Source organism: Leptodactylus fuscus, chromosome 5 (assembly GCF_031893055.1).
Source record: "Leptodactylus fuscus isolate aLepFus1 chromosome 5, aLepFus1.hap2, whole genome shotgun sequence".
NCBI classification, from domain to species: domain Eukaryota; kingdom Metazoa; phylum Chordata; class Amphibia; order Anura; family Leptodactylidae; genus Leptodactylus; species Leptodactylus fuscus.
In genome coordinates, this window is record NC_134269.1 from 54,283,171 (window position 1) to 54,309,862 (window position 26,692).

The 26,692-nt window shown below is 41.9% G+C and overlaps 1 protein-coding gene across 8 annotated transcripts in view; it reads right to left on the reverse strand.

Moving 5' to 3' along the window:
• MEF2A (myocyte enhancer factor 2A) overlaps nt 1-26,692 on the reverse strand; it is a 111,684-nt gene that overhangs the window by 70,856 nt on the left and 14,136 nt on the right. The window contains exon 1 of one of the 8 annotated variants that reach the window (XM_075273204.1): nt 17,122-17,486. The exons of the other annotated variants lie outside the window; for them this stretch is intronic. The gene's annotated coding sequence lies outside the window, so the exon portion shown is untranslated. Of the gene's footprint in view, nt 1-17,121; nt 17,487-26,692 lie in introns of those variants that run through there. 8 annotated transcript variants of the gene reach the window in all.

Consider the following 26,692-nt stretch of genomic DNA (forward strand, 5'->3'; position numbering starts at 1 on the left):
AAGGTACAGTACCATTCTGGCAGGCTGCTCTATCCACCTGTGCATCAGCTGCCCAGCAGAATGGCTGTTATAAGTCTGCACCTGGAACTGATCAAAGAAGATAATCCTGGACACCAGTGAAGGAGAGCAGCTGTTCCACAATTCACCATTTACGTCTATGGACATCTGACCTTCACAACAGGGGAGTGTCGGAATCTGACTGGCAGCTGACTGGTGGGAAGCGAATAAACTCAATGGGGAGATTTTATTAATCCATCTTCAATTAAGGCAGCATAAAACTAACCAAGACCGGCAGAAACTATAAAATGGAAGTTAATTGGACACATCTTAGAGGACAGGCTGGACACCAATTTTATCGTTCCACCACCTCATGCCTGGCTTACGTGAGACAATTATTGTGCACCAAAGTAATTGCACCTGCCATTAATATGGTGCCATGTATGATATCTCTAAGCCTAAAGACCCCCACTGCAGAAACCAAACAGAAAACAAAAAACACACTGCATTTGAAAGTACCAGAAAAGTGAATGAGATTCTGGCTAATCCCATCCACATATTGCAGAAAAAGACACTTTTTGAAACACTCATCACATTAATACCACCTGCAGAATCGCTAGCGGTTTCCCTAAAGTTTTAGGGTAAGTTCACACAGGGTTTTTGGTCCGGAACCTGAGGCGGAGGCTGCCTCAGATTCCAGACCAAAAAACGGGTAGCCGTGACTGAATGCCAGTGCACTGAACCGGCATCCAGTTGCGCACTTCACTCGGGATTAGGCCCAAGGAATGGGCCTAGTCGGGAGTGTCTTCAGGCCAAATTGTGAGGCGAATACGCCTGAAGAATGAGCAGCTCGTTTCTTTCAATGGGAGCCGGTCAGTTCTTTTTTTCCGAGAGCCGTTTGTTCCAGCTCCCAGAAAAAAAGAACTGACCGGCTCCCATTGAAATCAATGGGAGCTGTTTTTTTGGTCAGGATTTTGAGGCGAATAGGACCTCAAAATCCTTACCAAAAAACCCTGTGTGAACTTACCCTTAATAAGGGAAGAAAATCCGCAGAGAAAATTGCAGCAAAATAAGCAATGGAAAACTGCAGAAAAAAAAAACACTGTGTGCTTCTACAGCACTTTATGCGTTCTGCAATGTGGAGCCTAAGGCTGCATTCACACTTGTACTCATCCATGATTAAAGAAAGATGGATAAAGACAATAACGGATCCTGAGGGAATCCACTGACTAGAATGGGATCAGCTTGGCATTCAATTGGTGTAGGAAATAAGTGATTTATGAAAAAGCCCTGCCTGTGTACCACAATGGAGACCTACACGAGTAGGAACTGGCGTAGATGTCCCATTATAGCTCACACCAGAAAACGGTCAGGAATTAAAATAAAATATATAGAGGAAAGTAATCTCCACCAATCATACACTGTGAGAGCGAGGTGCAAAACCGGGCCTTGTGCCAAATAAGAGCCACCATATCACTGCTCTACACCAATAAACTGGTGTAGAGGGATTGACACATTTTCCTCCAGTATGTATGGCTCATGGTGGCTTAGGCTCCGTTCCCATGGAGTAATGTGCCGCACATTCAGATACATATACACGTGTCAGAGTGTGAGTGCTCAAAATAGATCCCATTCACTTCAATGTGTGCCGGCTTACGCGTGCTACACATCAAAATCAATGGGAGGCTTTTTAACTAGAGATGAGCGAGTACTGTTTGGATCAGCCGATCCGAACAGCACGCTCGCATAGAAATGAATGGACGTAGCCGGCATGCGGGGGGTTAAGCAGCCGGCCGCATTCAATGCGGAAGTACCAGGTGCATCCATTCATTTCTATAGAGCTTGCTGTTCGGATCGGCTGATCCAAACAGTACTCGCTCATCTCTATTTTTAACCCATTGAAATCAACGTGTAGCGCGCGTAAGCCGGCACACATTGAAGTGAATGGGATCTATTTTGAGCGCTCACACTATGACACGTGTATTCCGTGACTGAATGCGCAGCGCGTTACTCCGTGGGAACAGAGCCTTAGTGGTTAGTACTGTTGCCTTTCAGCAATGGGGTCCAGGGCGCAAATCCGACAAAGGGTAACGTCTAATGGAGCGCCTACTTTTTCCCTGCATTCAGGAGGAAACCCTCGCACACTCCATAAACATACTGACAGTTTAAAGGTGCATTCACACAGTGCAGTTGTGCACAGCTAAAGCTGCAGCAAATTTCTATCAGTGCTATTTTGACGCAGTTTCATAATTTGAGAGGTGAAAAGCGTTAAGTATATGTTTCAGCTGTAAAATTAAAACTAAATCAAAATTGCATCTATTTTTTTTCAACTGCACTGTGTGAACTAGCCCTAATTTGCCGCATACAATTTGAGTCAGGAGAATGATGGCAATCTCTGTACAGTACTGTGAAACATCCTGGTGCTGCACAAGTAAAATAAATACATTTACATGTTACATTCAGCTCTGCTACATTTGTACCTTATTACGTGGCATGCACCAAGATCCTCACGCAGAAGGGACTGAAGGTTGAGATCTGCTCACCACACAGCCACCTACAGAACCCTATAGAAGTTTGCTTGCCTTGACAGATGTGTTGTACACATGATAAAGAAATAACCAGGTAATAGTTAATCATAGGAGAGATTAGCCAAGATGCACGGTCAACCTTTTCACCTCCTGCTGAGCCTACATATGAAAGTCAGCAGGTTGTCTCGGCATCGGCTATACTGTAGCCTAATGATTTCCACAAGTATTGCTTCACAGCCATGGACGCCCCTGCTTTATAGAAGCCAATATTCAACGTAAAAGCAAGAGCACGCTGTAAAACACAGATGAGACTCTAGTATATCAGTAAATCCTTCCTCCTATGTCACAGCATGTACAATATCCCACTAAACATGCTCCATCTGGGTGTGCCACACTACTGAGAACGTGCCAGTGTCAGAGGCCCTGCTTGTTGTTTAACCCTCACAGTATTCCCCAAGTAGTGTGTTGGCTGAACACATGACAGCTGAGAAGCAGAATACATATATACATGAGCGTGCGTGTAAACTATACTGCCAGACACCCTTTCCCCACTTTAATACAGACATGGAATGTGACTTCAAAGTAACAGTAAAAAGTAAATCATTCATGTTTCCAACTATGCTTTGCCTTATGCAAAAATGCTGCTAATGTCTCGGTTTTTCAGGCCGCACTCAATACATTTTTCTCTGTTTGGATTTTCATACTTGCAAGAAAAGATTTCAGATTCCTTTGAAGTCACAGAATGAAAAAGGAAAAAATGACTTGGAATATGCAGGAGTATACAAGAAACTTATCTGTCGGTGTCATCACTTACCAAGGATGACTCTACCCAACTATCACTGGTGCCAGCTCGTCATTGGCACTTCTGCCAGTGCTGTAGACTAAAGTCAAAGATTTCATGATTACAACCTTTAGGGTAAATTCACACAGCGGAAACTTCAGGATTTTTTTCAGCTATCGGAATAAAGAAGCTTACTGCTTTACCTACGCGAGGAACTACCTGATCATCCTATTGAAACAAATGGGAGTAGGAAATTATTCTGCCGACTGCAGGTGGATTTGAGTGGGTCATGTACTGCTGCAAAATCTGATGTGTGAACTTACCCTTAAAGTTGTGGGGGATTTTTTTGTTATGTCAAATGGAGGTTTAAAACAACTAGAGCGAATTTGCCTTGTGATCCGGTCTCAGATTGTCAATAAAGACTGGAGATTCAAATAGTCTGTGCGGAATAACAGCATCGCTTCTGCCGCTGCTGGCTTCATGCAGGGCAGGAGAATAGTGATGTTGCAGGCACCTGTGCCGGCGTCTAAGACTCCCCAGCATCCGCCTCTCTATTACAGCGGATGCCGGGTCTGTATTCGCATTGTGAAGGCTAGACTGGTCTCACTATCTATGAGCGTGCACGCAGGGCCAGCGGCATCTCGCCGCTGGCTTTGCATATGTAACCCCGCCCACCAATGACGCAACAAAGCAGGAAGACAGAAGATTTTACAGCAACGAAGACTGGAGAGTATGCAACGTGGGAATACCCCTTTAAGACTGGTGTACATAACCCCAGTCTTAATAAAGCTCATCCTTTGTTAGTAAATTGAGACAAAGTACATACAGGACAGGACAGAGAATGTTTGGAGACTTGCACTGGCTTACTGATTTGGGAATTGCTTTTTCATTAAACTATCTACTAAAATTATTAGCAAACTGCAAATTTCCTATTTTGAGGAAGGAAGAAGCAATTCATTTGTGCTCATTTACTTAAGAGATATACAGTATATGCGGATTATTCTTTTCTAAACATTTTATTGTAATGATACCATTTTTGGGAGCCCTAAATACGAAGGGTCTTCTCGCCGGGTCCAGAAATGCTGTCCTTATCTGCCACACAGTGTTTCTCTTGCTTGTGAAGGCTACTGCCTCAGCAGAAATATACTAATGGGAGGCACTTACCACCATGCTGAAATAATGCTGGGAGGCATTGAGTGGTTTATGCTCTTGTATGACTTTTACCAATTTATCAAGTGTAAGCATCACTGTACAAATGGATCAATGGGAATATGCTGGTCTCAATGGTCTTCAGATTACAATGCAGCTCCTCTGGTAAAACACTACCCAGGCTTCTTTTCGGTCATCCTCAGTGGGTGTCTGTTTCCAGCTAGCCATGCTTTATACGCACACAACCATTGCAAGGAGAGAGAAGGAACAAGATTTTCGAGTGCAACATTTTCAAATATACGTCTAAAGTCAAAGTAATTCTTCCTAGAATACCAAGAATAAAAATGGACTTTGTATAGGAAATATATTTGCATTAGAGGAACGTAGGGGACCTGCCATTATTATACTATGGGATATAAGGCAGTGGGGGTGCTGGTACAGATCTGTGTAAGTAGAAAAGAGGGGAAAGGCTTGAAATAAGTATATCAGCCAGCTATCACTTGTAAAGAGAAGAGTCTCTGAATTTTTGCTATTCATCAGCATAAAGTATAGGGTTCTATTTGATAGGAGGAGACTCTGAATGCACTCTTGGAAGATACTGGTATTCTTTATGAAGAATTAACCAGACCCTCCTTCTATAGGAGAGATAAGATGCATAGGAAGCATTGCCTGTAAAATTACCTATGCCAGTTGGATCAAATGAGTAGAGCTCTAGGGGCAACACTGTGGCTCAGTAGTTAGCACTGAAGCCTTGCAGCGCTGGAGTCTTGGGTTCGAATCCCACCAGGAACAACATCTGCAAGGAGTTTGTATGTTCTCCCCATGTTTGTGTGGATTTCCTCCCATTCTGCAAAGACATACTGATAGGGGAAAAAAATGTACATTGTGATCCCTATATGGCTCACAATCTACATAAAAAAAAATTAATTGAGTAGAGCTCTAAGGGCTTGGTCACTTACACAGAGGAAGTCGTTAAATTGTCACTAAATAAAGCATATCATGTTGGACCAAAATGTAATGCACTTTACTTACAAATGATGCAGTTTTCTAACTGAAAAAGATCTCAAGTTCCTGCCACTAGTTGCCCTTCTTCAAGCCTAATTTGCTGTTCACTCCATGTTACTAGAGCAATGCAGTCTTTAGAAACCAACAAGTAGAAGACAGGAAGGAAGGAGGTGGGACGGTCCCTCTTCACAACCTCTGCATGTTCACATACAGATCTGATCTGTGATTCCTGCCTATACACCTGCCTGGTCAAAAAAGTCTGCATCTTTTCACAGCTCACAGAGATAGTAAGGAATGTATTTACTTCTGACTTGATACTTGTGATATTCCTGATAGGATGATACTTCTAGGCAACAGTTTTTCCCGATTGTGCTCAGATTTCTCTGCGTCAGTAATCTTTTAGGTGCATCTCCTCGATTTAGGATACAGAGTCCCTAGATCTCCTACATTATGTTCACCTCGGCTTTATCAGCCAACTGTTTCCTATTTTATAGTAACTTGTGGCAGAATTATATGCAAAGAAACAGTTCGTACTAATATTGAATATTGGGGGGGGGGGGGCGGTAAAATGCTCTGTATTGTGCACACTCCCTGCCTCAGACAAATGTAAAACGTGCTGGAAGCCACAATGGGGCTGTTAGCACCTCTGCCAGCTCTTTGGATTTTCTTTTTTTTTTAAATGTAGATTGTGAGCCCCATATAGGGATCACAATGTACATTTTTCCCTATCAGTATGTCTTTGGAATATGGGATGGAAATCCATGCAAACACGGGGAGAACATACAGACTCCTTACAGATGGTTTTTTTGCCCTTGGTGGGATTTGAACACCAGGACTCCAGTGCCGCAAGGCTGCAGTGCTAACCACTGAGCCACCGTGTGGCCCCCAGCTCTTTGGATTTTCTGTAGCCACATCATTCCCAAGCAAAAGTGATGTTAGTTTTGGCGCCTTATATACCGTTTAGGTTCTGTACTATCAGGAGGGCAGTATCAGGCAAAGGATTTGATTCCGAGTTCAGATACTGTCCACTTCTGATTGGAGCTCTGTCTCACACCCCCTTGACTGCTCCAGCTTGACGTCACCCACCTGACAGTACAGAGCCTAAATAACACATCAGGCACTAAAAGTAACAGAGCTCATTGCTCAGGAATGGTAGGGGCTATAGTAAAATTCCAACTGTGCTGGAAACAGTGGAGTGGCAACTATTAAAAGATATGAGAACTTGAGTTGCTGAAGGTTTGGTCCTATGCAATAACTGACAGACTTCCCTGTATCAGTGGACATACATACATAGCTGACAATAACTGAATCACATGCAAGTTATACTGAATCTTTCAGCGTCTCCTGCTCAATAACAAGCTACCTGCAGAATGAACTACATGGTCAATGTAAAATTCCAAACAGGCCAAATTTGAATTGTGCCCTAATATTTCATTTTGTAGATTAACCCCTGCTTTGGCACAAAAAAAAAAAAAACCTGAGTGATAGAATTTTACTGTAAAACTTCAAGCACAAGGACTGTAGATTTTTAGGTTATACACCCTGCCTAGTTACCAGGACATCATATTTTCTGACAGTACATTTTTTTTCTTGTATTTTCTATTTATGAGGGCTGCCATGTTGCCCGAGCTTCTACTCTGCGCTGTTAACAGCAACAAGTGATATGCTTTGCAGGATAGTAATGTCCATAGACAGAAATATTCTGGAGTCAACTCATTGAGATCAATGTGAGGCCCCGTTTCCACGGAGTAACGCGCTGTTCATTTAGACATGTAAACACGTGTCAGAGCAAGGCGCTTCAAAACAGATCCCAATGACTTCAATGGATGCCGTCTTACGTGCGCAACACATTGAAATCAATAGGTTATAAAGCCTCCCATTGATTTCAATGTGTAGCGCGCGTAAGCCGGCACCCATTGAAGTCAATGGGATCTGTTTTGAAGTGCCTCGCTCTGACATGTTTATGTGTCTAAATGAACGGCACATTACTCCGTGGGAATGGAGCCTTAGAGTATTGCAGACATGCTCTGTACAAGGAGGGGAGTAGATGAGTTGTAACATCTATTGTCAGTGGTGGATGCATTGTTACGTCAATGGCGTTTTGTAATGTACTGTAAGGGTCCATTCACACGGCGTAAACACGTGTGTATTTTGGCAAAATACACGTGTAAAAATAAGACTCCCACTGACTTCAATGACACTTTTTACACATGTAAAATGTAATTGAAGTCAATGGGAGTCTTATTTTTACATGTGTATTCTTTACACGTGTATTTTGCCAAAATGCGTGCGCGTTTACTCCGTGTGAATGGACCCTAACCCTGTCTGTGATGTAAAACAAGTGATTGCGGCAAAGAAAACCCTTTACAGAATTGGTAAATGTCAATTTATTAATCAGACCTAGTGGCTAGGGAGAAAATTGCAGAATTTAGTCCTTTTTTTGTAATATAGTTAGTGACATAGACACGGTCATGTCTAGCAGGTGACAAGCAAGAAATCAGTGAAGAGTGCTTTGCTTTTGATGCAGAAAGCACTTGCCAAGCAGACCAGCCTGAAGCTGAACACTAAAGTCTTTAATCTCTGTAAAACTGCTTGAGGAGATTGAACTAGATGACACTCTGAAAGAATCACACACACACCTCTCCGATCCGTCCAAGGACAACTTGTGTGCACTTTGTATGGTCAAAACTGCATCCTAACCTCTCCCATCCCGCAAGCAGGAAATAAATGGACGTTTCAAAGGCATCTCTGTATGAGCAATCTCCATGTCAGATTTCAAAACAGATCCAGTCACACTTCCACTACATTTGCTGTAAAGTGCAGGGTTTACAGAAAAAAAGTCTTGCCAACGCGTTGCTCGCTTCAAAGCCACAGAATGGTTTGTTAGCTTATTAAATTCAGACAGAGAAAATATCAGACATAAAAACTACACATTCCACTTAAGGCTGTCAGACATCAAACACAAGCAGGCGAGCTGGAGAAGCTTAAGAATCTGGCTGTCTACCGTGTACATCGGCAGCTAGCTTTTCTTTGTACCATATCTAAACTGTGACACGTATGTGGTGAGCTGTATAGTGAAACCATCCAAAAATGTCTCACGAAAAACAAAACAATACGGAAATCCAGACACTCGCATCCTACAGATCTACTACTTACAAACAGCGGCGTGATTGAAGATCCTGGGCCCAGTGCAAAATTTGTAATGGTCCCCCTAGCTACATAGTATCATGTAGAATAGTGATATATATTGTGTGGAATAGGGACATTTGGAAACCGCTCTCAATACAGAAGGGAAAGAGTGAAAAAAAATAGAACCAAATTTGTTAATAAAAGTGCATATATATATATATATATATATATATATATATATATATATATATATATATATATTTTATATTTATTAACACAAATACTACCAGAAAATCAAAAGTTGTGGTACGCTTTAACAGGGGCCATGTAAGTGTTCTGTCTTATGGTGACCCTGGTAATGGAAGAGCGATGTAGGCCATAAAAAAACAAAAAATGTATGTTGTATAAAATAAAACTAGTGACTCAGCAGGGTGATCCCTGAATATGACCTAAGGCTCATTCACACTAGTGTACTTTCTGAAAAAAACCGTAAGAAAACAGAACTATAGCCCAGTAACGGGAAAATGAAAACTCTTCCTATTTCTTGTTGTAGTCCGCTATGCTTGGAAAGGACACAAGCAGGTCTATCGCCCCTTGAGGTCTCTGGAACAGGGAACTTAAGTGAAGCAAGACAGACAGGGGTGAGGGGAACATCTGAAACTGGGGAAAAAAGGTTTTTAAGTTTTTCCAACGAGGGGGTGGTTGAGGGTTGTGCTAGAAAATGTACAACTGACTCTTTGAGCCAGAACTGTACTCAGAGCAGAAGTCACTTCCTCCCCCCACATAGGAAATTATAGGTCTAAATTCAGTGTCCTCCTCTACTGTAGACCTAGGGTTTAAAATCATAAAAAAAATACATTTAGAGACTTTACAATGTTTGTTTGGCATCTCTCCTGATAAGTCTGTTTCTTCAGTTTTTTTGCTTTTTAAACATCTGTCAAGCATCTTTGCCCCATATGCAGACCTACTGTATTTATTTCCATATGGCCATGCTACAGCCATGCACTGTGTCTCCTGAAGTTGCATAGTCAGACACCGGTTTATGTCTCTATGAGAATTAGTAATTAGAAGGGGGGGGGGGGTTCTTTTGGAGGAGTTTTATTGGATTAGAAAAAAATTTAAATAAATGTCTTAAGGAAATGATGTGCAGACAGAGGTGCCTTCTAAGTGACATATAACACGTATTTAATGGACAGTCTCTTGTACAATGAAAGGGAGCACGATAGCAGGGGCAGACTACTACACAGTTTGTAGTCTGTAACCGTGGGCAGCATGGTGGCTCAGTGGTTAGCACTCAAAGCCAGCCAAGGACATCTGCAATGAGTTTGCATGATCTCCCCGTGTTTTCATGGGTTTCCTCTGTGTACTCCAGTTTTCTAGTTGAGCGAGTATTGTTCGAACAGCACGCTCGCATAGAAATGAATGGACATAGCCAGCACGCCGGGGGGGGGGGGGGGGGTGTGTTAAGCGGCCGGCGTCAAAGCGGAAGTACCAGGTGCATCCATTCATTTCTATGGAGCGTGCTGTTCGGATCGGCTGATCCGAACAGTACTCGCTCATCTCTATTAACCACCTGTGTAATATGTGAAATATGATGCTGCTATATACAGTAAGTATTCTAAATAAATATCATGAAGACAAAGGTCTGCATGGAAGTAGATAGTAATGTACTACCGTAATATATACACAGATAAATATTAGCAAAAAAAAAATAAAAAAATTATATATATCAAACGTTATCCGAAAATTTATTTATGCTAGAAATAAAAAAACATGTCGCAAAGTTGCTATAAATTCATTTTCAGTGCATGAAATATGAAACTGGTTATAAAGACCTTCACTTTAAAGAGAGTCTATCCCCTCCCCCCCACAACAATAGTCAACTGCCTCCACCATGGTACAGTGCACATATTAGTGATCAACAACATACCTTTGTTACGAATATCCCTTTAAGAGATGTGGAGGGGGAAAAAAAAAAAACTTAGGTCTTGTGCGAGTCAGTGGGTGCACTGGGGGTGGGCCTTAAGCCATATGGGTGAAGTATGGATATGGTAGGGGTCCGAGTAGCAAGAGCAGTGCTTCATGAAGGCCCGCCTCCAGTGCACCAACTGCCTCATTTGCATAAAACTTCAAAGCTGCTTTTATACAAAAGTGACATAACAAAAGGTATATTAATAACTGCAAGGAGCACTCACTGTAACAAGGCGGAGGCAGTTGAATATACTTGGGTGAAGTGATAGACTCCCTTTTAGGAGGGGTTTCCTGGCACTATATTACCCAGCGGGCATTACTGCATACCATACACAGCACAGTACAGTGTAGAACAATTGTGCTTGGTTTTGCATTTGATTTGGATTTTAGTTGAACAGCTCTGAACTGCAGGAGGCCATGTGAGAACAAGGACCTTAGAAGGGGAAGTAACATTGGTCTCTTCAAGCAGCTGACTGGTGAGGGGACTGTGTTTCAGACCCTGGCCATCTGATACTGGTGACCTATTATAAAAGATAGGAGACCAGCATCAGTCCTCGGAAAGCATATAAAGATCATGAAAAAATGTATGTGCACAAAGGAGTCCGGTATTAGGTGCTGAGCCAGCAGTGGCCGACTGCGGCTGGAGAGTAACAAGTTACAGAAACAGTAGGAAAGAGAAATGGTGTTCCGGTGTATGTAAATAAATGGGCAGTACGGCTTACATAACTATATAATTATAGATTCAGATTGTCAGCTGAAGGGGTTTTCTGTACCAGCACACTTGTAGGATACTGGTATTGCCAGCTTGTCTCAGCTTGTTTGGCACACGATTCACAAGTATCTATTGCAGATGTTTATCAGTTTGACTAAGACTTCTGCCAAGAGCGAGAGCAGGACTGACGTCACATATAGTCATACTCACCATATAAAATAGTATAACTGTATGTGCTTAGTCCCCAGGCCATTATGGAAACTATTTGGCCACTAGGGGCTCTGTTCCAATGATGTAGATAGGAATAAGTAAAATGAATAACAAGCAACTGAAGACCATAATAAGATCTCTTGTTTTACTCACAACATCATCTCCTTGAAGGGACCACCCAAAAATTGTGCAAACACATGGTCTTCTAGAGAAGTGGGCTAGTCAATGGTGGTAGCTAGTATGGAAAATTGAAAATCTGTCACCGGAATCGTGTTTTGGTTATGACGGTGGTCTTCTCAAAAGTATGGCCTTATGGATGGGTTTTACTGTATTAGAAAAAATAAAAATAAGTAACCGTCCAGTCTTGTGGAAAGGATGTGCAGATGGAGGTGCCTGCTATGACAGTATATCATGGACAGTCTCGCGGTTTTGAGCTTAGTGAACCAGATGCGGGAAGAGTTCAGCTTTGCAAATGAGTGACACAAGACTACATTCCTGCTCTCTTCTCAATTAGATCTGCTTTTGATGCGCGCAGCTCCATGACCCGTTAATGATCAGAAATTGTGAAGAAAAAAAGGAAGTTCTTTCACTTCAAAGTAGCTATTGTTTATAAGACTACTGAGCTGATCGCTGCAGGCACATTTCTGGACTTGTATACTGTGGAAGACATATGAAGGGATATTCTTATTTTCCGGCTCTTCACCATTTAGGAGATACAGAAAGCCCTTGTAGTTCTGTGTGTTCACACCAGGTTTCTTCAGGTTACAAGAACCGCACCAGTGTCTGTGCTTGCTTGGTTTATTTATATGGAGATTCCCTAGTTTCTCAGAAGAGCATGTACAATAGCTCCAAGTCTGGTTACCTCTCCGCTGGTCAGCAGATGTGCACAGGATGGCTCTCAAGCCTGCGAGGTAGCCAAAGAGCCGTCTTGCTAAGCTGTTCTTGGCACATCCCTGCCATGATGAGTACAGCAGAGCTCTTATCATGCCTGTCATATAACAAACACTAGAAGGGAACGGCAATCGCTACACTGGGACAAAGGGAAGAATACACTAGATCTGGCCACTCTCTGCTACCAACAGTATACATAGCAGCTTGGGGAGCGTGCCGGCCAAGGAAAGTACACAGGCTGGTTTATTGCTTGCTTGTCACATATTGGAATGCTTAGCATCAACCTCCAATACAGAAAAGGGGTGGAAACGTAAGCAGGACAGGAGAGTGCCAAAGAGAGAAATTTGGGGGAGCTGGAGCATATACTAGGGATGGGATGTTAATTTTTGATAATAAAGACAACCTGGGGTGCTAGGTAGCAATACCTATAGAGGTAGCAAAAAATAACTTGACCTGAGTTACTGACTCCAACTTCAACATAAAATGATTAAAACATATACAATTATATATCATAATTTATTAGAATTATAACTTATGTATACTTCATAAGATGCATAGTTTGTTACATATTTACTTTCATAGGAATTTAATCACCAGATTTTTTTAGGAACTCGCAGAGGTTTACTGCCTCTGACTGACCATGGACGTCAGCCATTTGTGAAGGAGTCTGAGTGGGGCTGTGGTAGAATAGTCTGAGATACGGCCCACGGACACCACAGCCATGTATAAATACAACGCTAACCCAGTGTTTCAATGGCATCTGGTATGTTCTGCAGTAAATGATCAACGTCAAGTTAAACTTTACTACACCTTTATTATAAACCACATATAAAATCTTATAAGCGGTAAAACTATTATGCCTTAAGAAATAATAATACAAAACCATACACAACACACTCGTAGTTTGACACGTGCCAACAATAGCACGCAAGATCAACATGTTAATAATGTATGCAAGCACTGACTTATGGCTAAAGTTGACTAACAAGACTGAACCCTTGGGTATTTAAGAAGGCGGATACTGGTAAGAATAAGAAACTGGTAACGTACACCTATGCCACAAGTATTAGCAGTGGTTCAGCTGTTCCTGCATCTATTCTGTGGATCTTAGTGACATCACTGGCATGCCACAAGAATGGACAGTGGCTTTAAGGTTTCCCTAAGTGTCATTAGAAAGGGTAAGAGCGATCATACAGCATTTTGGGAAGTATTATCACTCCCGTGGGATTCTGCATATCACAAGATGACACATCAGATAGGGGAAACCATTGGTGACCCTTTGTTGTATGACACTTGCTACAGCTTGTCCAAAATCTGACACAATGGAAAAGAACAGTTGTATGAGTTTAGGAGGAGACAGCTGGGCCACTAGGCTCAGTCAGTCCACAGGTGGCAACTGCACTATAACAGGGTGCGACATGTGAACAAATGTCTACCACATACAGACGTTTAAGAACAATACAACAAGGTAACAACTCTACCCAGCTGCTTAAAAGTTCCCTGTGAACAAATACTCCATGTAACTACTTCTACATGCTGCATTGTATATAGAGAACTGACACAAAAAGTCAGCAGGCCACCGACACTAGCTCTCTGCTGTCACCTGGAGACTTACGCTAGGGTCACACACGTGTTTGTCTCTCTTGTTTGGGTCCTCATGGGAACTCGAAAGACGGAGTTCACATCTGCCAAAAAGGTGCTTACCCATGGACCTCATAGACTATAGTTATATTTTAGTAAAAAAAATGAAATTGTGATGGAATCTGCAGTAGAGTTTCCAACTTTCTAGCTTGTGCAAGCAGTTTTGGCATGATACATGATGGGGGAGGGGGGGCGCAAAACTATCTGTGGCCTGGGTCACATCGGCTTTCAGGTCATTCCGCTTCTCTGTCTGCATGAAATATGCGGAGAGAAAAGTCCTGCAAGCAGCACCTTTCTCTGCATATTTTGGGCGGAAACCACACAGACCCCATTATAACCTATAGGGTCCACGGGTTTCCCTAGGTAACCGCTTTTTTATGCGGATAGCAGACACCCAAACACAGATGTGAACCAGGCCTTAGTTTAACTTTAGTGTCAGCCACATCTGCCACTTTCTAATTGTTCTTGCATACACAATTTACATGGATTGATACAAACCAATACTGAACTCTTCAATCCCTTGGCAGTCCACAACGGTTGTGCATTGTTACATACGTTGGCTCTTCTCTACATTTATAAAACAGACCAACAGCACCTACACTGAAGCAGCAGCATACATAAGTAAGCTGTGACAATATCTCACACAACTTGTCCTCCTCCTACATTGACAGTGCACCTGTGGGTGTCAGTCTGTTGTAGTTTGTGTACCGCAAAGAGACATGGCTTTATAGCAGGTGCGAGCGACACCACTACTGTGAGGTTCTGAATGAGGATAGATGATATTGTCTGGAGGAATGGAGATTAAAAATGAAACAGCCAAAAGAATTGTACATTCATTTTAAATGCATTCACTACAGCACCAGGATCTGCTAAAACGCTCACCACTAGAGACTATACAATATTACTTCATGTCTACAAACATTAACTCTATAGCCGTCATCTCGCCGCTGCACGGTCTGTAGAGATAGCAAATATCTAGCCACTAAACACACTATGTGGTATATAAACCAGGGGGGCACATACCAGATTTGATACCTTGGCAGCTGCACAGGAGCCCCATAGATAATAAGGGGCCCGCTACACGTTTCTTCTGTATTAGGTTGCATGTAAGGGGCTTACTGAGAGAACAGAGAGATATTAGGGCAGATCTATGAAGACGGGCCAGTCTTTACAACCTCTGAGCCAAGACAAGACGCATGCCATAAATAAAGCACACCCTCTACCGGGACACGTGTCCAGCGGTATATCACCCCAGCTAGGAGATTGCTAGCGAAAATTCTAATTTGTCAGAGCTAATGGCCCGCAGAATGGACGATAGCCGCAGATTCGAGCAAAGCAACCATTTGTGCAAAAAAGTTTGTGACTTTCTTCACGCATTGTTCACCAAAAAACTGGCAAGCAAGGTATAATAAATCGGATCCATTATCCTCACACTAAGGGTCTGTTCACACAGTGGAGCTGGGAGCGAATTTGAGGTGATCTTCCACCTTGGATCCCTCCCCAAATACCACTCCTGTTGAACTCGTAGCAGAAGCTAAGCCTTGGCTTTCCGCCACTAAATCTGCCTTCATACCCTAAGTCTACACTAGTTCCCACACTGGTTTGAGAGTACGTATGCAATCCTACGAAGCCCTACTACCAATAAAATAGCAATTCCTCCCATAAGCTATAGTAGAGAAGTCAAGAATGGTCACTTCTTCAATAGCACAACTTCACTGCACTATGTACTGCACTATGTACTGCACTATGTACTGCACTATGTACTGCACTATGTACTGCACTATGTACTGCACTATGTACTGCACTATGTACTGCACTATGTACTTATCAACCTCAATTGTACTAGTTTCCCATTGCAAGAAATATAAGACCATAAGTGTGAACGCAGCCTAATGAAACTACTTATAGTATGGACGATATTCCCATATCCATTCACATATAACAGCAGCCATGTTACTGTAAAAAGAGGATATTTCGGACCATTGAAACAACCAAGTACAGCTACAATATTAATAAAAGGTAGAGCAGACTGTTATGGCAGATGCAAATTTCAAGAAATGCTCTAAAAGAAAGGTCAAATGTAGCCAAAGTCTGTCACACATCCAAAAGTCATTTTTTAACGCCACTTGTGCCCCTTCCTTATTCCTCGTCTTCAACATCTCCATTTATTAACAGATAAAAGATTAACCCCTTTTGTCCTGATCCCGGCCTCATGAAATGTGAAAATAAAATGGTAAAATACATTGCTAGGCGCTAACAATTACTAGGATACAGATTTATATATCTCTAGATCCATCTATATCATGTGACTGCTAAAGCCACTGGTGGTGAACCGGCAGAGCGACTGCACTGGATGAGCAGTGGATTAAAAAGGGAAGTAGTTTTTTTTGTTCTGTTTTTTATTTTTAAATTCACACCTACCCCCCACCCATCCCTGGCTACACACACACACTCTCTCTCTCTCTCTCTCTCTCTCTTTTATCAGTCATACTCTGAGGTCTATTTTTTTCATCCTTTTTCAAGAAATTATTTATGGTTATTATTACAATAAAGCAGTGACAATTTTTATTTTTTTTCCATTTTTGTTACCAAGACACTAGTGTCCATGGGTTGTATCTAGTATTGCAGCTCAGCCCCATTCAAATGGACATAGCTGAGCTGTGATATTACAGAAAACCTATGGAAAAGACAAAACAACTTCTAATCTTATACATCTACTATAGTGTATCTGTATGTCAATACACAACATCTACAGCATAAATAGACAAACTATTTTACAGTATATACTCAATGTTGTACTGACAAAACATTTACACACCCTGAAGCAATGCCTGTGCAATAAATACACTGAGGCACCGTCAGCGTCACCGCTACCATACAGACAGACAGACAGACAGATGACGCCAGAGTCGTGAGGCCAATCGTGCAATTCACTACAATATAAGAATAGAAGTAACATACCATCTGCACTGGCACCTGCTCAAATAGGAAACAGAAGTCTACACACATACATATATAAACACAGTTCTATGGCCTTTTAGTGCAAGTTACGTAGATTTCATCAGCAATAGGTCACAAAAGTATATATATATATATATCATACATACAGAAGACTGCCAGCTTTGTGAGAGATATCCAAACATAGGCAGAGATGATGTGCGTGCAGCCGCTGCCCTGCAGAAAGGTCCAAGCGTTGGAAGTTTGTCACCCAGGGAGGAGAGGAGGACAGGCGTTCTCACCGTGCACTGCCGTCCCCTTTTACTCTCTGATTCCCATTTGAGGAGCAATAGCAGCTGAAGCAATGAATATTGATGGTTGGCCGGTAACAGCTGAGATAGCACTGACTTACGTCTTTCATTTCACCTGCATCAGCAAAGATAGGGCTGGGAAGTAGGAAGTTGTCGGCCTAAAGCATTCCTTTTGATGTGTCTACATTCCTCTTGGAAATGAACACAAAAGTTCTACAATGTCTTTCTAAAAGAGAACGTATGGACAAGTTGTAACAGTAAGCTCACACGCCGTCCATTTCTAGCTGAAATTTCTGGGCCTAAATTTATGGAACAGATTTTTTAATTTCAGTCCCGGAATTCAAAGCCCAAGATGCTAAGCTACTTTTTGCTGAAAACTAGCAATAATTTACTTTGCCTTCAGCACAAAGATCTATGCAATTGTAGAATGATTGGTTTATCAATTTCAGGTCATCGAATCGATTTATAGTATCTAACCTGCCAAAAAAAAATAAAAGTCTCTTGCCCTTTTTTCCTTTGAGGTTCACACAGCAAGTATTCAAGAGAATCTCAGAGTGCAGAATGATCAGATTGCGCACCAAAGTTTTCATGAAATATGCATAGAAATAGCTTCATGTTTGTTTCAATGGGAAATATAGATTGTTGTTCATAGGTTGCAGATTTATCCACAGCGCAAAAAAAAAAAAAAAAAACGACAAAGCAATATCACCTACTGTAAGCGTTTTAGAAGTTGAGTTTAAGCAAACCCTGTCATATTTGTCTTTGCTATTTGATATGTATTTTATAGGCATTTACGCTGCTGAACAATATTAATACATCAAAAAATTGTCAATTGCTCTCTCGTGTCCCTTACTGAAGAAACCCATTAAGAGTAAGGCCCCACGTAGCGAGCTACAGCCAAAATGCATTGCAGGAAAAACTGCAGCGGAATCACATCACGGTTTTTCAAGCAGAGCTTTTCACAAAAAGTCCATACTGTCCCTATTATACCTATACAGAAAACGCTAGAGTTTCTGTAGGTAAAAATTGACATGCTACGATTTACACAAAAAAAATAAAAAAATGCAATTTTTCCGCTGCTGACATTATTCTGTAATGTGGATGTGATCGAGATTCCCATTCATTTGGGGGGGGTTTAGGATGGGGTCTAACTATACCCTTTGGGTAATAATTTCTGCAGACATACTATCGTGCAAGCTTTTGTGGCAAAGACCACCCAAAATCTATGGATTTTGCTGTGGCTCACCTGCAGGTTTCTATACGCTGTGGGTTTTAGTCGCAGCTTGCGGATGAGATTTATTTAGATATTATCCACCGTGCTGCTACTATAGATCGCAGTGGTTTAGTTACTAGCGAGACCCACTGAGATGGCTGTGAAAAAGACCAAATTTTCATGGCCATCTTGCAGCCAATAGGGTCACCTGTTTGGGCCCCGTGCACACGGTGTTAACGCGAGCGCATTTTAGCATAACACATGTATAGAATACACGTGTAAAAATAACATTCCCACTGACTTCAATGAAATTTTTTACACGTGTAAAAAAATTAAAAAAAATAAAAAAAAGTCAAAATACTAGAGTTTCGAATACCTCGCTCCCATAGGATTGCATGGGAGCGGCCGTACAGCAAGGGGTTAAGCAGCCATCGCTTAACCACTTGCTGTATGGCCGCTCCCATGCATTCCTATGGGAGCAGGGTATTCGAAACTCTAGTTTCGAATACTATTCGCTCATCTCCAATAGTAAAGCATTTGCCAAAATATGGCTAAATATATACCCAAGACAAAATGTACAACAGTATATACACAAACTGTACCATGGATTCCTATTCATTAGAAACACATGGAAGTTTACTTATTTAACAGTCTTATATACTAAATATTTATCTTCTCTGGACCGTCATAATAAAATCCATACATAGAGTCCAATGACATTTAGAAATGACGTGCCATGAACACTCGGGAGAAAGTAACACACTCAATGTCACCAGAGGTCAAACGTCTCGGTCAGACCACACTGCAGCTGGTGTTTTCTTCGAGGTAACACAACCCCAATAGCTCCAAAAGGAAGCGGAGACCAAGCCACACAAGACAAAGAAGTGAAGTAAACCCCTCTGTAAATACCTGGCTGTTCCCAATAACTCTCAACACCAATGAAGATTGACAACTGCATAAACAGAGAACAAAGTCTCCAGGACGCTGGAAAGCAAACACAGGAGGAATCTCATGTATTCCGGCCCATGATACAAGTCACACTTGCCATTTGGACTGTACGTAGTCCAAATGGCAAATTATTTATTTATTCACAAAATAGCTAGTGACTGAATTCCTAGGACAATAACTATGTAACAATCTATAGAAAACTGTGTCAGCTAAGAAATTACACAATAATAGTTTAATATATTCAAATAGATATAACTTTATTTTTATTTGTTTTATACATAAAGGACACACATACTATACTTTTTGTTTTTAACCCTATGCTTTCGGACGAAATACAGTAGTTTACCACTCTATTCCATACTGAAGGGGGACATTTTTGGCTTACTATTTATACACTAATTTCTTCACGGTATATATTGAGCTGAGTGATGTGAACATTATCTTGGGATATACCCACCCTCGCCGACTGAGCAGCAGTTTAGCAAGCAATGGAAATTATGCAGGTAGTTTTGCCACCATTTTGGAGGTGGTTGATGTTTTTACAGATTTAAATGTATTTTGCATGTTTCATCCATAAAACCATGTGCAGTATTTTTCCCAATGTCCTCTGTCCCTTGCTATAGTCCTGGATAGTCACTGAAGGTCATTACCCGGTGATGTGCACCATGTGCAGTTAACATATCTCAGGCTTTGCAGTTCATTATGAGTTGCATGAATACTTCTTGCTCAAAAGCAGATATACCAAGAGGCCCTAAAGGGTTCTGGATTCCTCTCTACTGACAGGAAGTCATAGTGCCAATTCCCCTTACACAGTCATAGCGCGACACTGGCATTTTTACACTTTTCGTTACCACTGCTATCAGTTATCATTACAGCGACACCATAAGCTTCACCATGGTTCAGTGAGAGAGTACGCCACTTTCTGACATGCACGGTTTCTCAATTCCTCAACCTTTTCAATGTGTCACAACTTGTCATAAATGTTCTGTGTGGACTTACTCAGTGGTCCAAGTACAGTAGCAATAGTCTCCCCTCTCTCAGGTCATGGCAGCTGTTTCGTCTTACTGTGAAAGAAGAATGCCATCTTTCTTGGAGTGAGCAGAGATACTGACAAGGATGACATTATTGATTCAAGCTCTATTATTACCTTTATAAATCTCTGCTGTGTTTTCAGTTTCCTGCCATTTTTGCTACCTTGGTCTAACAAATGCTTAATTTTCAGACACAGCCACTTAAAGGTAGGTATTCATTCCATCCCTGAAAGCTGCTGAGGTGTGGGGGAGACAGGCAGAGAATTAGACTGCACGCTGCATGTCTGCCAGGACAGACCAGATCGGAAACCTTTTTAGGACTCTCTTCTCTATATATGAAAACGTGAACTGCAAAAATTCTGCTTCCCCACAGATCGTCCTTCTGTCCATTATGTTGAGAAGTGTCAAGAAAGCCTTTTCCTTGCAGGAGCACATTAGGTGGTCTCCATTCTAGGGGAGTCCATCACTCGAGCATGGTAGAATAGATCCAGGACCTTATTTCATCAAGAGAATGGAAAGAGTCAGGATCAAGAAATCTGGAGAGTCAAGCAAACATTTTGCAACTCTGGATCTCCCCAGATTTCTAAAAATGGTTACTGGGACTCCTCCATCTTTGTTTATACACAGTTACAATTATTCTACCTTTCATTTTTCCCAGCTCTCTTTTCCTCCTGATATTTATCTTAGTTTCCGTCTTTATTCTGGCTTAATCTCATCTTTGTCTCGTTTCCTTAACCCTCTTCGTCCTTGGCCCATCCCTACAGTGTTCTAATATTTGGACAGCATAAATATAGATCAGAAAGTCCAAAGATGGACACTATGTATCATTGGCTTATACGTTTATACATTAAGTGCACCATGCTAGTCACTTTGAGAAATTTTACACCAACTATTCATTAGCTTACATTGTGCAAACATTTTGGAGTAATTTGTTCACATGGTATCCCATTTGGGAAACGGTTGACTTTGCTAGTCATTCCCGCCAACGTGGCTGTCTGAGCTCCAGCAGAAAAGGAACAGTTCTTACAGAGTACTTCTCCCGCATGGCTCATACTCAGTGTTGTGGCTTCGAAAACCCTAGTACACAGGTTATTTACAGGAGATAAACATGTAGCCATCTGACCATATCCACTGCACCCTGGGTCCATGGTCTAACGTTAGGTTCACACTATCATTGGCCACTCAGTCGGAAAGATGGAGAGCCTGTCCGCTAAAAAAAGCGGTTACCTGTGGATCCCATGGATTAAGGTCTGGTGGGTTTCCACCAGTTTTATAGTGAACCTGGCAGAACTTTTCTCTCTGCACATTTTAGACTGAATCTGCGGTGGAGTCTCCAACACATAAACCCCAACTCAGAGGTGAACTAAGGCATTCTTTGCTACTGACTTTTTTCTCTTGATTGTGTAATGGGTATCAAGAAGAAGACCACCCACTAAGGCAGCCATATTCCCAGTATGATCTTTCTTAATGAATGAAAAAAATATTCATAGCAATTTTTTTCTGGATCTACAATAAAATAAACCATTAACACAACCACAATATAGCTTTGAGTGGCAACAGCAGTATAAAGACTTAGAAACCAGGAGTGTTTATTCCTCTTTGTAAAAGACATGAAGAAGAATATCCTAAATCAGAACACGCGGCTTCTACTACGGCTACTGCGCATGCGCCCAGGCTATTTTTTTTTTTTTTTATCAGTGTCCGCGAGCAAGCGCCGGAGGAGGACGGGACCCGAAGACATCAGAGGAAGAAGAGGCGGGGAAGAAGAAGACGGCGCACCCTGAATGCCCGCCCAGGGTGCACGTTCCGTAAGTAGAGAACATTCTTTTTTAAGTTATTATTTTAAAACGGGGGGGTAGTTTAATTTAACTTTTACAGTGCCTGAATAGCCTTTTTAAAGGCTATGCACGCATATGTGGGGCTCTATCAGCATGATTTTGCTGATAGAGCCCCTTTAAAGATCAATAGTTTAGGGTCTCAAACCTGCCTATGGCAAGTCTGCCTAACCTTATATTTAGAGACTATGCCATAACTCAGACTGACTTAGGCAAAAAAAACGCAGCTTTTATAGTCCCTGTAAGCAAATCCCATCCAAACATTGCAGAAAAATACATGCAGTGGAAATGCTGCGATTTCTAAAAACTTTGCGGTTTTGGAAATCACAGAATGTCAAGTATACCTACGGAAATTGCCAGCAGTTTCCCTATAGGTATAAAAGAAGCAGAAAGTCTGAAAATTAAACCTTTGCGGACTTTCTGTGAAAAGTGCTGTGGGATCGTTGTGGTATATCTTTGATGCACAGCCCTTTTTCCCAAAAAAGATGTGCCACTTCCCTCTTTCTGAGCCATACTTGCCACTTTGGGCAAAAGAGAGTGTGACACTTCAGCCTGACAAATTAGCTATAACTCACGCCAAAAAACTGATGAGAGTTATTTGAGAAACCTACGCCAGTTCCTGGCCAGGCCTGAGCCTCTTAATAATTCAAGCGCAGTTCGCACCAGCAGGGGAATGGATTAAGACTGGCACACAGAACGCCACTTAATAAATTCCCCCCTCACTTAACCAGCCACTGGCCAAAAAAGTCATCCGCTCCAGTCAGGCATCTCCTTAAAAGTAATAATAGTGCTGAAGACTATAATAAAACCCAATAGAACAGCAGAGCAAACAAATCCTAAGCGAAGGGGAACGCCAAAGACATTTAACAAAACTGTCCAGTGACAGCAAAAGCCAAGGGGCGAAAATAGAATATTTTATCATGACATCAATAAAATACTATGCCCTTTATCTATTTTATGATCATCTCATTTTTATATTTAGAAATGCTAAACATATCAAGTGGTCAGTAAGCAAGTGGAGAAATGCTACCTACTACGCGTACAAGTGCGGTAAAAACAAGAGGAACTGAAAGCCGACATTTCTTTTATACCTAGCTTTAAAATCGTGAGGTTTCTATGTACAGGCGACAGTACTCCCACTGGTTAGTGTATACCAGCAATACACCCACACAAACACGTACCGCTATACTATACCACTTTGGATCTAGACTACCAGAAACTGAGGGGGATTCACTTTAGGTTCATAATGTTGTATCAAGCTTCAAGTCATTTTTTTCTAAACAGCTCAACAAAATGTGACAAATTTGACAATGTGCCCGATAACCGAAAATCACTGTGGTAAATCTGCTAGCTTTTCAGACTACTAGTCCAAATTTGCAAAATCTAACTACAGTAAATGTGAACAATGCTATGCACTTGGTCGAGTCATCACCCAAGGGCAACCCGTTTTCACAGTTCCCTCATAGACTTCAGTATAACGAAGTAGCCATGAAATCGGCCCGGTAAATGGCATGTTCTATTCTTTCCTGGATCGGTCACATGGGCTCATTGGTCACACTTTAAGGCTGATCGCAGACGACCATGGCCGAACAGCCGACAGTGAATTAAAGGCACGAGCGACGTGTGGATGTCACCCATGTGCCACCCACGCTTCCATGGCCCCTTTCATTAAATGAATAGGAGCCAACACCATAAAATAGGACATGTTCTATATTTTGTGTCCTGGACTGTCAGCCCACACACATGACCATGTAATCCACGGTCATGTGTATGGGCCCCTAGAAATGAATGGGTTAGTTTGCTATCCAGGAAAAACATGGATAGCACACTGATCTCGGTCACGGTCATCTGCAAGCGGCCAAAAAACAGACTTTGGAACAGAGATAAAACACAGCAGACAGCGTGTATCTAAAAAACCAAAGAACTACTCCTATATCAGCTCTATGAGGCTGGGTTCACACGGGGGAGTTTTGGAACAGATTTTGACGTGGAGGCCGCCTCAGAATCTGATCCAAAAAACGGCTAGCCGATTCAGTGCATTGGCATCCAGTCACGGCATTCCACTCCAGATTAGGCCCAAATGAATGGGCCTTGTCGGGAGGGAGTGTCGTGCCGCGGACATCCACAGCTGAATCGGCCACAGAATCCGCCTCAAGAAGGGCAAGTCGCTTCTTTTTTCCATGAGCAGGAATAAACTGCTAACGGAAAAAGGAACCCATTGAATAAAATGGGAGGCGTTTTGGCAAGGACCAAACATTACACAACCAGACAGCTGACAATTGAAACAGATCAAGTCCATTTCTGTTTGTTGACTTTTTTGGGGGAGTTGGAAAGTGGGGGAGCTAGTACATGAACTAGGCCACCTAAAAATCCAACAGATGTAGATTAAATTCAGTCTCAAAGGATCAGAACACCAGACTAAAAAAGTAATATAATGACAGATGTAGATGAAGCACATTCTATCTTCACCGGTCATCATTCACTGTAAAAAGACAAGACAGCAGCTTTCTTCCATCTTTTTTGTTCAGTTTTTGACTGTAAAAGGTAAAGTCCTTCACACACAATTTTATCTTCCATCTAAAAGAATAACAAAACAAGATGAAAAAATGTCTGGTCTGATTTTTTACATTAGAGTGAATGATGACAGGTGAAGACAGAACGTGCTCAGAATAAGAGACTAATGTGAACTGAGCCTTACTATACCTAGCATCAGAAACTGGTGCAAATCTATGTCTATTCATAACAGACTAATATTATAATGTCTGGTGGAAGGAAAACACAACCAAAAGTCTAAATAATTTTGGTACATTTGTCATACGTCACATCAGTCTCAATGAATCTCCTAATGCTAAGGGGGCGTTCACACTACCGTCGGTGTCCGACATGTAGTGTCCGCTCCTAGTGTCCGCTCAAAATCTGTCACGGACACTAGGAGCAGACACTAGCTGTGTCCGTGACACCTGTCATTCACTTGAATGGGCATCGGGTGCGTTCTTTTGCACTCCGTGCCCGTCCTTCCCTGTCCGCAAGAGAAGATGTCCGACTTCTCAAGCGGACAGAAAAACCCTACATGCAGGATTCTTCTGTCCGCTTGAGAAGTCGGACATCTTCACTTGCGGACAGGGAAGGACGGGCACGGAGTGCAAAAGAACGCACCCGATGCCCATTCAAGTGAATGACAGGTGTCACGGACACAGCTAGTGTCCGCTCCTAGTGTCCGTGACAGATTTTGAGCGGACACTAGGAGCGGACACTACATGTCGGACACCGACGGTAGTGTGAACGCTCCCTAACAGTTTAATAGAAAAATTAAAAACAACCATCTTTGGTGCCCATAACAGCGATCACCGTGTAGCCTTCATTTCTTACTCTACTCTTGAAAAGTAAAGTTGTGCCCTGACTGGTTGCTATATGCAGCAAATACAGCTTTTACAACGTTTTTATAAACCTGCTCCTCTACTGTATCATGGCAGCAAGTTGTTATACCCACATGACTATGTGCAGCGTACAGGTCAATAAAAACGGCATGGATGACACATGGATTGGAATTGGCATCTGTGATTTTAACTGACCCATACACTGAAATGAACAGACCAGAAATTTATAGGAACTCTCCATATTCTGCGACCCTTTACTACAGCCCAGGCACCTAGCCACAAAAGTATGGTTGTGTGCACAATCCCTAAAACAGCTGTGTGTAGTATGGAAATGCAATCTATAGTAGAAGTATATAGTATAGTATAATCTATATATCGTTTACAGAAAAATCATCAATTGTTGTGCTTTATATAGAAACGCACAATCCATTACCAAACAACTACAAACTCATCCAGGTTTCTGCAAAGCTACAATACATTTGTGCTCTTCTACAAAGAGGGCTCCATGCAAGACTATTGTCGAGTAGCATCTGCCTCCACAGCATAATTGTTATGTGGGAAAGTAGCCTCATAGTCTTAATTTCCTTGCAGCAGATTTCTATCTCGCTCGGTCCCAGGACATTTGTTTTCCAATTTTATGAGTTGTGTTTTCACGCAGCAGACAGCCGGAGAACACAAGCAGAAAGTGGAGAGAAGACATCTTCATAGTAAGCAATTTCAACGCATTCTTTGACATTCTAGGCCTTGTGCACACTGCTGTTCGGAAGATTTACTCATGTAATTATGCCAATTAAAATCTGGATAGAACGGCATTCATTATGAGCAACATATGTACTGTGCTAGGACACAGCGACACAATCTAAGTCACAGTGAAAGCGCAAGATTACCGCCACTATGTGCCAACTTCAACAGGAAAAAAGGTTGCAAATTATGTCTGATTTTTTTTTTATTTTTTTGCCATGTTGACTTGGCTAACTATTCTCCCTATGGAAATACTAAAGTGGCCACACAGTTCACAGTAATGGT